Here is a 13,481-nt window from a genome sequence, read left to right on the forward strand (position 1 = left end):
TACAACAAAGCTAAGATTTAGGCACAATTATTATGCTCATAATATGAAGATACTGAGGGACAGAGGAGACAGGAGAAAATGAGAAGATGAAGAAAGTGAAGGCCAAATGGGATGGACTACGTGTTCATCCAGACTGTTAGTGCTGGAGACACGTCTTTGACCTTATCACAGATCAAGTTGTAGTTAACCTTGTCATTTTCATCCCTTTCTAATTCAAGTATTCTATGGTTCTTCATGGTATTTCATCTTCTATATTTTTAACTACTTTTGCTAATTTTTCAACTGGACTGCAATGAGACAACACTTATTGACTGTAACATATTTTCACTGTCCATTCACCTCATTTGTGTTATTATTTCCTTGCTCAGCTGTATAGTTCATAGTTCATGATTATAATCACTCCAATGCTGTATTCTTATTTTTTTTATAATGGATAAACTGTTTTTTAAATGAGGATTCTGGATTTAATATTTGGATCCTGGACATCTTGAAACTTATTTTTTAGAACGAATTCAATGTGTATGAGTTGAATCCAGGTAGATAGTTTTGAACTGTAGTTTAGATTGGAAAAATTTGTGAAATAATGTCAATTTCACTATCAAAGCAAGGAGGAAATCAGATAAATAGAGTAAATGAGAGTGGCTTGGGATTCTGCATTTCTGATAAACTGCTAGGTGATGTTAATGCTGCTGATGTGAAGTCTACAATTTCAGTAGCAAAGGACTGTGGGCTATTTTAGGGGGAAGTTTGTGAAGGGAAGGACAAAATAGGTGGTATTTGGGGAGCGTACAAGGTGGAGGGAAAGGTTTTTTGTTATTAGTTGGAAAAGACATTATCAGCACACTGGTACTTTTGTGGGAAGGAATTAGCAGAGAGAGGAAAGTGGAAGATTACAAAAGGAAGAGGATAATAAAGGAATCATAGGTGGTTCAGGGCCTTAAACCTAGAAGAAATTCAGAGCACAAGTGGAGAGATTGGCCCTGTGTCAAGAATAGGCTGGCGTCTCTTCTCTGAGACTCTTCTGAAGGTAGGAGTAGGTGCCCCTTTTGTTGTGTTTTTTCCTCTGTTCATTTCTGGCAGCTCTTCAAGGAACTATCCTGTCAAGTTCATTTTTCTCCCCTACTCCTCCTCCAGGGCCCATTATCCTTAAATCTATTGCCTGGTCCTGCTGTTTCTTTCTTTCTTTCTTTTTTGTTTTTTTGCAAACTGCCTTTGTATTTTCATTCTTGCATTTCTTTCCCTCCTGTTTCAACTCTTGTCTAAGAAATACTCCCCACTTCTTGTGTTGGTTGTAGTAAATTGTGCTTCTTTCTAAAAAAGCCAATCCTCTCCCTCCTTTGCTTATTCACCTAACAAAAACAAAGGCCAACTAAATTATACACTAAACACAGGTTACTTTTCAATGTCTCCTTACTCCCAAACTGTACCCAAAATCTCGGTGTAGTTGTAGAAAAGACATACAACCAGCTGACTAGTTTCATGTTAAGTCCATGACCCCTGAACTTAAAGTGGACTACTGGTTCTAGTCGGCTACTATACACTCTTGTTAATTCATATTTCTACTCTCCTGTATCCTCTTTTCATAATCTTTCTATATCTGTTTGTCTCATCTTATTTTATCGATAAAATAAAGCAATTTTTAAAATTTTATCATAGCTTTCTTTTAACCCATACCTACTTACTCTGACATCTTTGTGTTTATAATAAATAAAGTGTACTGCTTTCTAAATCCAATCCCACCACTTGGATCTCACCTCCCTCACCTGCCCAAGATACCACTCTTCAAATTGCCTACTGCTCCACATACATCGTCAATTTTTAAATAACCTTTGGAGTTATAACTGCATATGGTCAAATGTACTCATTTTAATTGTACAACTCAATGAGTTTTGATATAGGTATATGCTTTTGTAACCATGACCACAATTTAGAAATAAAGTACTTTTATCATCCCAAAAAGTTTCCTTATACTCCTCTGTAGTAAGTTCCCCCATTTCTGGCCCTAGACTATCACTGATGTGCTTTCTATCACTGTGGCTTACTTTTGCTTGCTCTTGAATTACCCCCCCCCCCCAAAAAAAAGGAAACATAGAATTTGCAGTCTTTATATGCATGGCCTCATTTTTTTCAGTGTGTTTTTGACTTTCGTCTGTGCTTATGTCATTTTAGTGATGTAATGAATTGCATCATGTGGATATTCCACGATTTATTTACCTTTCATATGTTGACAGACACTTGGGTTGTTTCCAGTTCTTGGCTAGTATGAATAAAGTTTCTATGGGCATTCCTGTCTACATCTCCCTGTGGTTATATGTTTGTATGTTTCTTAGATACCAAGGAGAGCACAATTAGGTCATATACTAAGTGTATATGTGACTTTATAAGAAATCACTCAACGATATTCCAAGTTAGGTCTAACATTTTACATTTCTGCCAGCAATGTGTAAAGATTCCAGTTGCTTCCCAACCATGTTAAAATTTGCTATTGCCAGGCTTTTTAAATTTTAGCCAATCTAGTTGATGTGTGGTGCTATCCCATTGTGGTTTCAATTTGCATTTCCTGCTATTGATGTTGAGCATCTTTTTATGTACTTATTGGTCAAATGCATATCTTCTTTCTTGAAATTTCTTTTCAAATATTTTTCCCATTTTTAGTGATGGTTTGTCTTCCTTTTACTGAGTTGCAAGACATCTTTATATAGTTAAGATGCAAGGCCTTTTTAAATATGTTTTCTGTCGGTGTCTTGATTGTGTTTTAATTTTCTAAATGGTGTTGTTTGAAGAGCATTTTTTTTTTTTTGAGGAAGATTGGCCCTGAGCTAACATCTGCCGCCAATCCTCCTCTTTTTGCTGGGGAAGACTGGCCCTAAGCTAACATTCATGCTCATCTTCCTCTACTTTATATGTGGGACGCCTACCACAGCATGGCTTGATAAGTGGTGTGTAGGTCTGCACCCGGGATACCAACCTGTGAACCGCAGGCCACCGAAGCAGAATGTGTGAACTTAATTGCTGTGCCACTGGGCTGGCCCAAAGAGCATTTTTAATTTTAATGAAATCCAGTTTATGTCTTTTTCTTTTATATGTCATGAGTTTTTTTGGTCCTACCTCAAAATTGCAAAGAATTTCTTCCTCTACAGTTTTCCTGTAAAAATGTTTGTGACTTTAAACTTTATGGTTTACGTTTAGGTCTATTATTCGGTTAGAGTTAGTTTTTGTGTATGGTGTGAGACAATGGTTAAAGTTAATTTTTTATATGAATATCTAGTTCATCCAGCATTGTTCGCTGAAAAAACAATTACTCCCCACTGAGTAACCTTGGTACCTCTTTCAAAATTACTTAAAAATATATGGCTGACTCTATTTCTGTGCTCTTTACTCCGTTCCATTGATCTATATGTCTATTGTAACACAGCTACTGCATTCACTTGATTAATATAGCTTTACAGTATGTCTTCAAATTAGGTAGTAGAAGTCTTCCAACATTATTCTTTATTTAAAAAAAAACTGGTTTTGGGGGCTGGCCTGGTGATGTAGTGGTTAAGTTCCCATGCTCTGCTTTGGCATTCATGGGTTTGAATCCTACACACCATTCATCAAGCTGTGCTGTGGTGGCATCCCACATACAAAATAGAGGAAGATTGGCACAGATATTAGCTCAGGGACAATCTTCCTAAAGCTAAAAGAGGAAGATTGGCAACAGATGTTAGCTCCGGGCCAATTTTCCTCACCAAAACAAAAAAGATTGTTTTGGGACTTGAGGTGCTTTGCATGAGGCACCTTATTAATTTTGACAAAACTACCTGCTGGTAATTTGAATGAATCTTGTTAAATCCATAGATCAATTTTGGTAGAATTAACATCTTAACAATATAGAATTTTCCATCCCATAAAATTGATAAATTTGTCCATTTATTTATTTCTTAAATAGCTCTCAATGACATTTTGTCACTTTCAGTGAAGTAGTCTTGAACATGTCTTGTTAAAAAGGCCTTCAGTATTTCATGTTTGTTAAGATATTGCATATTGTACTTTAAAAATTTATTTTAAATTATTTCTTTCTAGTTTACAGAAATATAATTGATTTTTTTGTATATTGGCCTTGCATGATATGAACTAGATGAATTTATTTACAAGTTCTAGTATCTCAAGATTCCTACACATACTTCATGTCACCTTTGAATAATGAAAGTTTTATCTTCTCATTTCAAATACTCTAGTCTTTAATTATTTTCTTGCTTTATTTCTCTGGCTGTGCCCTCCAGTATCATAGAGAAGAAAAGCAGTGAGAGCAGACATTCTTGCCTTGTTGCTGTTACAGGGATAACATGTTCAAGCTTTCAGCACTACATATAATGAAAGCTACAGATTTTTTACAGATGCCATTATCAGGTCTGAAGTTCCCTTCTGTTTTCAGTTTGCTGAGAGTTTTGTTTTGTGTTTTGTGTGTTTTTATTTTTTTAAATCATAAGTGAGTGATGAATTTCTTCAAATGCTTTTTATTCATATATTTAGATTATCATACCTATTTTTTTTTGTTTTGAATAGATATTGAATCGCATCAGTTGGCTTTTGAATGCTAAACCAACCTTACATGATTTTGTTAAGAACACTTCATTATGCTGTATTAACATTCGTATGTATTGTTCAATTTAATTTGCTATTATTTTCTTAAGAACTGTAGGGTTTTTATTAATGGGTGTTGTTGTCTTTCTTTGTTTCCCTTAGAGAGCAAACTGTTAAACAAATCCAGGACATTACTTACTTTTTTGATGTTATGACTAAAATTTCCAAGTATGAACATGTATACATATACATGTACACAAATATATATACTGTTATCTATTTATATAAAATTTTAAATTCTTATGCCTCTAATTTATCTGTGCCCTTATATTTAAAACATGTTTCTTTTTGATAGCTGTAATTGGATATTCTTCTCTTATACTGTCTTATAAGTTTGACATTTTCCTTGGGAGTTGAGAACATTTACATTAACATAACTAGTGGTAAGTTGTGTTTAAGTAAGCATCATGGTCTTTATTTCTAACTGACCCTTTTATCGTTTGTTCCACTTTTCTGTCTATTTAGAATTAATTATGTACTTTTTAGTATTCCATTTTAGACTTCTATCACTTTTGAGAAATTGTAGTGAATGATTCCTTAGCAAACTATTCACATTTTCAAGTAGTCAAATATACTTTCATATAATTTGGCAGATAACTATTACAATTTTTAAAATTTCTCTTGCTTTTGTCCATTTTGCCTTGGCTATTTCTAATTTTGTGTGCTTGTACTTTCTCTCATTTTCATAAACATTTTATTGTTTTTCCCTTAAAAATCAGTTCTTAGATCAATTTAACAAGCAATTCATTTTTTTTTCTTTAAAGATTGGCCCTCAGATAATATCTGTTTCAAATCTTTGTTTTTTTTTCCTTCTTCTCCCCAAAGCCCCAGTGCATAGTTGTGTATTCTGGTTGTGGGTCCTTCTAGTTGTGCATGTAGGATGCCGCCTCAGCATGGCTTGATGAGTGTTGCTATGTCCGTGCCCAGGATCCAAACTGGTGAAACCCCAGGCCACCGAAGCAGAGCACGTGAACTTAACCTCTTGGCCACGGGGCCAGTCCTGTGAATTCCTTTTTATTATCCTCATTATTGTTTCCTTCTCTTATTCTTGTTATTGTTGCTGTATTTTTTAAGCTTTTTATTTGAATCAATAATGCAGGTTAATTCATTGTGTTCAAGAGAAACTCATAGCCCTAAACATTTGCATTACTAAAAATAGCACCAAAAAAATGTATATGGATCTTTAAAAATCTTCTGATTCCTGGCATAAGAAACATTTTAAATATCGTCTGGAAACCCACTATTGCCTATTTCATTTAACATTAAAAGTATCACTTTTGAAGAAAAGTACAGGCACAACATTAAACTACTAGATGAATGAATACAACAATGATATGTGTTCTTTGTTACTAACTTCGATTTCCGCTTCTGTAAAATGAGGATGATGCCGATCTTGATTTATTGTGATGAGGAAAGAATAATATCCTAATAGTTATAGTAGTAGTAGCATTCTTAACAGCAAACACTTTTATATCGATACAATGTCCTAATCAAAGTCTAAGATTTTACAATACAATATGCTTGATTCCAGGAAATAGAACTTTCTTTCTCTCTTGCGGTTTAAAGGATTTCATAAACTTAGCCATTACACTACACATTTAATTGTAGAAGAGTTGATTATTGGCAGAGGTTTCGGTGAGAATTCTGTCAATTTAAGGCTTTAGCAAAATACAAATAAACATCTAATTTATTTCAAAGAGTATTATTAATTTACTTAAATACCCCAAAGAAAGATAAAGTTAGAGTGAGAACACACATGCCCTGTTTCTCAGCAGGTTATTCTTGCTTATCCTTGACATTATGCTTACTTAGATCTTTAAAAATATGTGTCTTGTGAAATTATATTTCTGCCAACTGCCATCATTCAGTCCCCAATTCCATGTCACTCTCAAGTGATAGAGTACTTGACAATCTTCTGACAAAATCTGAACTGTCAGTCTGTGATGCTGATCGCTACTTCTTCCTTTCATCTAATTAAAGATTTAGTATTTTCATCAGATCAAAGTTGGTCCTTTTTGTTTTAAGCAACTCTAGCTCTGAGCTGCCAAAATATAATAATGCTATAATTTTTCTCATCCGTTTTTTCCTCCACATGCCTGAGACAGAATATCTTTGCTTTTAGACAGAAAGGCAAAGCTCATTTTAAACACCAAGAATCTCTAAAGGACTTTCAACAATTTACACTGCATTGTGTATATAAAACAGAATTGTCAGTTTTTAAATATAACAAATGCACAAAAGTGGGCTAACTGTAATTCCGACAAGGAGTTTCTGCCTTCGTTTTCAGATACCTAATTTTTAAGATATTATAAGGATATAAATGTAAACTGTTCCCAAAAGATGAGATATATAGAGCCACTAACTGACAATTTTGTGTTTCATGGTACAGGTTGCATGGATATGTATATGCAGGTATGATATTTGTATTTACAATTTTTGTTGCTGCTAAGACTGTGGTTTCTTGGTTTGTTCATTTGTCTCTATCTTACATGAGATAATCAAGACAAGTTAGAAGGTATCCATTGATTTTTATTAGAATTCTGGAAATTTTTGTTTGTTTTTTGATAGGTAGCTCTGGCAATCTTCATAAGAGTTAGATATATACTTGGGATTATACCAAAAAGATACAATTTCTCTTTTTAACCTTCCTATTTTTGAGTCAATATTGTCAAAAAGATTCAGTGGCCCTAAAATTTTCAAAGAGAAGAAAAATTTCATTTTTAGAGAGCTGCTCATACTTTAGATCTCTATAATTGCTTTATAAGAGGTTCCAGAAATTTAATAATCTCGATGGAAACTTAAAATTAAGCAATACATCACACATTTACCTTACAGAGAAGTTCGTCTGTGGGTGGAAAGGATATTCTTTCCCTAAAATTTACTATTATGTGCTTTTATTGATGATGTTAGAAAAATGGACTCTTGCAGTCTCTAGCAGCATGCTTCTCCGTCCGCAACACCTAGGAACACACGCATTTATGTGCGTGCGCACACACACACACATCCTGTTGTACAAATGCTTGAATCGCAGAAATTGCTAGACACATAGTTAATGACACTGGGACTTTTCTCTCCTGAGTTGTTTATTCCAAAGAATTTCAACAGGAGAGTGATTGCACTTCACTCACCATTGTGCACAGGAGGAAGAGAAGGAGCAGGAGGAGATGCAGGGGGAGGAGGAAAAGCACATCAACACCGTGCCCGGGTCAGTATTTGACAGAATGGTACGCAGACTTGGTGATTCATACCACATTTGCTTCCACTAATTCAAGGTACTCACCTAGTCTATTCCCTTCTAAACGTTACAAAGTAGAAGGTGCTGTAGATTCCCAAGCGTGAAATAATTTCTCTTCAAATTACATTTTCATCAATCTCAATTCTAGACAGCTTTTTCTGTTGTCTTTGGAAGATATCTACATTTAGAAATTGTGTTTTTTTAACTTGAGAGAACTACTCAGAGTGAACTTAGCTGTACTAATCACCAAGAACATTCTGGAGAGTAGACACAGTTTGCATCTATGATATTTATCTGATGACGGAAGTAGTTTCACACAATGGTTAAAACTGCAATAAACCGGACCTAAGTGGAAAAATCAACTACGTACAATCAGCATCTTATGTACTATTTAAGAAAGTGGAGGATTTATCTGTATGCTGCAGACAGAGTGACTATAATTCCACAGAACCATTAAAAAAGAAGATTGAGAGTCTGCACATACATTTTGGGAAAATTCATGAAAATATATATATTTTTTAAATTCTGGGGAATAATAAGTATTAGTAATAGCTATATATTAAACATAATTAGAAGAGTTTAAAAAACGGTGTCTTATAAAATTTCAAGAGTTTGATGGTATAATTCATTATAAGTAAAATACTTCAAATATAAACTAGAGAAACCTATTGGAGAATTTATGATGGGATATGAAGTGATTTACTTTTAGGTTACCAGTTCAGATTTGTCAAGTTAGTAACAGCAAAAAGTCGTTAAACCCAATGACGGTTTGCAGCTCTTGTGAAATGAGTTTGTATCTTTAGCCAAAACTGCAAAATCCACTCTGATAATTGGAGCCCAATATGCACCTGATGAGAAAGACCTTTCATCCTGAGATAGACTATTTCTATATGACTCTTTATATAAAGACTTTAGTTCTCCAGTTTTCTTCCTTGTCTAAGATGTATAAGATGAAATCTTCCGATACATCGTGCACTAAAATTTGCTAAAGGTAGGAAATATGTTGTCACATGTATAATTTAAAGTATACTGCATACCTTGAAATATAATATGGGAAACTATTATGTTCCTTAATGAGGTAAACCCTTATCCCATACTCCCTGACTACATGCCTGCCTGAGATTTCATCCAGCTCATCTTGTCTGAATATTCTCTGAGTCATATTCCTCTCCTTTATGAGATAACATACATGTCGTTACCCTCTTTCTGTCCTGTAGCCATAATGGTGGACTAGATATGTAGAGAGAGAAACTAGCTGAGAACCAACCAAACTGAGACAAACCAATACTTCACAGTGACCCCACCAGTGTATGTAGATGTGTGTGGGGGATAAAAAACATTATATGAACCAAAACTGTGCCCGATACTGCTTTATAACAGAGGGAACATATTTAAAGTAAGTGTGGAAATCAATTTCTATTCCTCAAATTTAACCAGCAGAAAACAATTTAGGAGGAAGACAGGAATAGAGAAATGTAAAAATGTCTGCCATTTCAGTGCAGTCCCATAGGCAGGTGACCTATTGGTTAGCAGAGTAAATCCAGAAGGTGTAGTTCACGAAGATGGTCCAGAACCCAGGAAAATTTGGAGAGCTAACCCTCCCTGCAAAGCAATAGCAGGAAATTTGTGTTTCTGACAAAAATCAGAGAGCTGGAGACTAGAAAAATCAGGATCAGAGATTATTTAGAGGAAGCAGTAACACCAAACAAGATGGCAATGTAAAATTGACATCATCCTAAACATTCTGCAAGGGCTGCTGCACACACAAATGCATTGTGCAAATGAGCCTTTTGGAAGAGACCCTAACATAGCTGCATGGGTATCTTGAGAGTTGCAAAGTGGAAAGTCAGACGATTCATTCCAGAAATGATTCAGTGCCTAGGTTGACTAAAAACTGGAAGCCATTCCCAAGTTTTGGATCCTCAAAAAAAAAGGGAAAGAACACAGAATATCCTCTGTAGAGAGTGTAGGCTTTGAATCACAAAGGACTGAAAACCACAGGGGACATCTACGGGAAACAGACATTAAAATAGATGCCCTTATTTTGTAACAAGAGACATAAAATACATAATAAAACCTTCAAATAAAGGTTTAAATATGGCTCTTTTTCAGTAATTCAAGGCTATGACCTTTGGTACCCAGAGTAGACTTGAAGTAAATATTCTGGATAGGATTTTGGAGTTTTTTTGTCCACTGGTTTGAAGATAATAACAACCCCTTTGCTGGTGAGAATGATGGAAAAAGAGAAGTGAATCTCAGAAGGAGGGAAACAAATACAAGGTAGAACAGATGAGAACTGCCTACAATTTCTTAAGAAATCACCACCGTTGGTTGGACAGTTGAAACATCTATGGAAAGACTGTATGGAATCACTGGGAAAGAGAACATTTGATCTGAAGAGGAAAGAGGGGCAATTTATCTCTTGATCCTTTGAGTCTCTATCTTCCATTGGTGAAAGTTCAACCTATGGGACATAAATTTACCAAATCACAGGTTAATTAATGCATGACTGGAGAAATTTTTGAATGTGATATCCAAGGAGAGTTTAGGGTATTTACATTGTCAATAGATCTATATGTTGGCACACATCTGTCCAGCTGCTATATATGGAGCTTTATCTACAGAAGTTGATGTAATTGGTGCTGGTTAATGATATGGGTATCAATCACTATGTGAGTTTTGTGGCAGTCTAAGATTCTGTTGGGGTGTTTAAAATAGTCTTCACAGGGCTGATAGTTATGATGAAGCTGAGACTTATGGTGAGGATATTTTTCTGGAGACCAGAATGGTAATGAGAAATATGAACTAATATCATCAAAGTTAACAATGAACAAAATGAAATGGGATGAATTGAAAGCATACACTTGAAAAATATTTGTACACCCATGATCATAATACCATGGGTATTATTTGCAACACCCAAAACATGGAAGGAACTCAAGGATTTATAGATGGATGAATGGATAAATAAAATGTGATATATTCATACAATGCAATATTATTCAGTCTTTAAAAGGAAGAATTCTGACAAATGCTGCAACATGGATGAACCGTGCAGATGTTATACTAAATGAAAGAAGCCAGTCACAAAAGGACAAATAGTGTATGATTCCACTTATATGAGGTACCTAGAGTAGTCAAATTCATAGAGACAGAAAGTAGAATGGTTGCTGCTGGGGGCTGAGAGGAGGAACAAATGGAGAATTATTGTTTAATAGGTATGGAGTTTCAATTTGGAGACGTGAAAAGTTCTGCAGACGGATGGTGGTGATGGTTGTACAACAACGTGAATGTACTTAATGCCACTGACCTGTACGCTAAAATTATTAAAATGGTGAGTTTCATGTTATGTGTATTTTACTATAATAAAAAATATATCATCCAAAAATTATGAAATGGGAAGGTGAGTTTGAGAAAATAAGCTTAGGGTGAAATTCCTTTAAATAAAAATGTTGATTTTATATATATATATATATAGTATATCTGCCCTAAGTTATACGCTTTAGGTGAAATAGAAATTTGTCACTAACTACTGTGAATTATTGAGTTCATCAGTTAAGCTACGTTACCTTCCTCTGGAGTATGATAGTTTGGATTAGGTGAATCCCAGATTTCTAATATCTTCAAATACATGCTACATTTCTGATAATGTTTATACTCTGCTCAAAAAATTTGGAACACTCACTCAAATTAAGTCCAGGCACCTTATTATGGAAAAACATGGCCCCTGTAATCCAGTCCCAACTTGTCTTTCCTACATTATCTATCGATTCACTGCCCAGGTCTAGCCCTGCTTAGCACTTACCATTCTCTGAAGACATCCTGCTGTATCAGATTGTCTTGTTCAAGCAATTTCCACATCTATGTCTGGCACATTTATATTTAGAAAGCTGGAAAGCTCTGGAATGTGTTCCCGAATGCATTCTCGCAGATCCCAATATGATTTACTCTCCCCTTTCTCTGCATTTCCATGGAAAGCACTTATGTGCTTCTGAGAATACTAGTCACAGTCACATAATAAACTATATCATGTAGTTTACTAGAGTTAGTGCCTTGCACTAGAAAGTACTCAACAAAAGTATGTTAATTACTTTGAAAAGCAAGCGATATGTATCTGTTTTGCTATTTGTCTTCTACTAATTTTTCTAGTTTTAATGTTTCTAATATTCACTTTACCATAGAATTACATTAAGAAATAGAAATTCCTACAAGAAGATAATTTTAAACAAAGTATGAAGAGTCGCTGAAGTAACTTCTGACATACTTTGAGTTAAAATATATCAGGACTAGAAGCCTAACGAGACATAAGAATGAGTAGAAATGAAATTGAATTATGTCAGTCTTTTTTCTTTCTCCTTCTTGTGATTGAATTTCACATTTGGGAAAAAGAATAATAACTGCATATAAAGCTATTGTCATTTCTCCAATTCGAATAAGAAGAAAATGAAAGGTGGGTATTGGTACACAGGGCAATAATACATGTGGCATGAACCAATGAAAATTTCATAGAATATTAGTCTGTCCCTTTTTAGACATCTAGTTTTATTTAGTTTTGGGGAAAATAGCAAAGTTGATAGGGCACAATATTTATTTGCTTATATTTAAATGGAATTTTAAGCACTGTAATTATAGAGCGCTATAATGACATTTCAGTGTCTCAAATTTAGCCTGGTACCATAGATGCAGTTACGTGAGAGACTAGTTCTGGTGTCAGCTGTTGATAACTAACAAGTTTCACAAAAAAATAAATCCTAAGGAAAAATTTTTTTTAAAGACTTAAATATTACAGGCTGAAATATAGTAATTTAAATGATAATTCTGAAATCAAAGAGCATACTTCTGGTTTGATGGAGTGGTAAATCTCTTAGAGTCACATCACCTTCAAGCACTGAAAAATGATAAGAAGAAGTTACAGATAAATTCCAATTGCATAATAGTCCCAAGACTTATATTAGCAGTTTTGAGTATTATTAAGACAGATGTATGTAGTCCTGCAAAATCTCTGTGATAAAAATGTATCTGAATGAAGAAAATATTAGTCTTGAGATGCTGTAAAAGCTTGCCTTGTTAATATACCCTGAGGATGGTGTTAGAGTTGAAGTTTAGTTGTGCTTATCTGAAGCTTTCTATCTCAAGGCTAATGAAGAGATCCCCACAGCTTTTCTGTAATGTCAGTAGAGAGCTTTAATGACTAGAGATTAATCAGTTTCCAAGGCAGCAATCTTTAGGGACATCTACCCCATTAAGGCAAGGAAAAGAAATGGTAAAAATTTATGTCACCAAACAGAAACAAAAAAACTAGGCAAAGAGCACTTTTGCTCCTTAAAGAAATGGCGAGGGAAAGGGTCTCAGATTTAGTGGTGCATTCGCTTAATTAAAATAGCCAGGATTTTCATTTTCTTCTCAATGTAAATCACTATTGAGAAAAACATCTGCCACCTATGATATTTACTGGGTAATAAATTTAAATGAATTAATCATTCCACTTATTCAGAAATTCTGAAGTGTGATAGGCACTTGCCAATGGGCTGTAGAATTCCTGGCTCATTGGTTTTTAGATGTCAGAGGAGATTGGAGAGGCTGTGAAATGATTTAAATAGAAATAAAAGAAATAAATCAT

Source organism: Equus quagga, chromosome 9 (genome assembly GCF_021613505.1).
Source record: "Equus quagga isolate Etosha38 chromosome 9, UCLA_HA_Equagga_1.0, whole genome shotgun sequence".
Taxonomy (NCBI): Eukaryota; Metazoa; Chordata; class Mammalia; order Perissodactyla; family Equidae; genus Equus; species Equus quagga.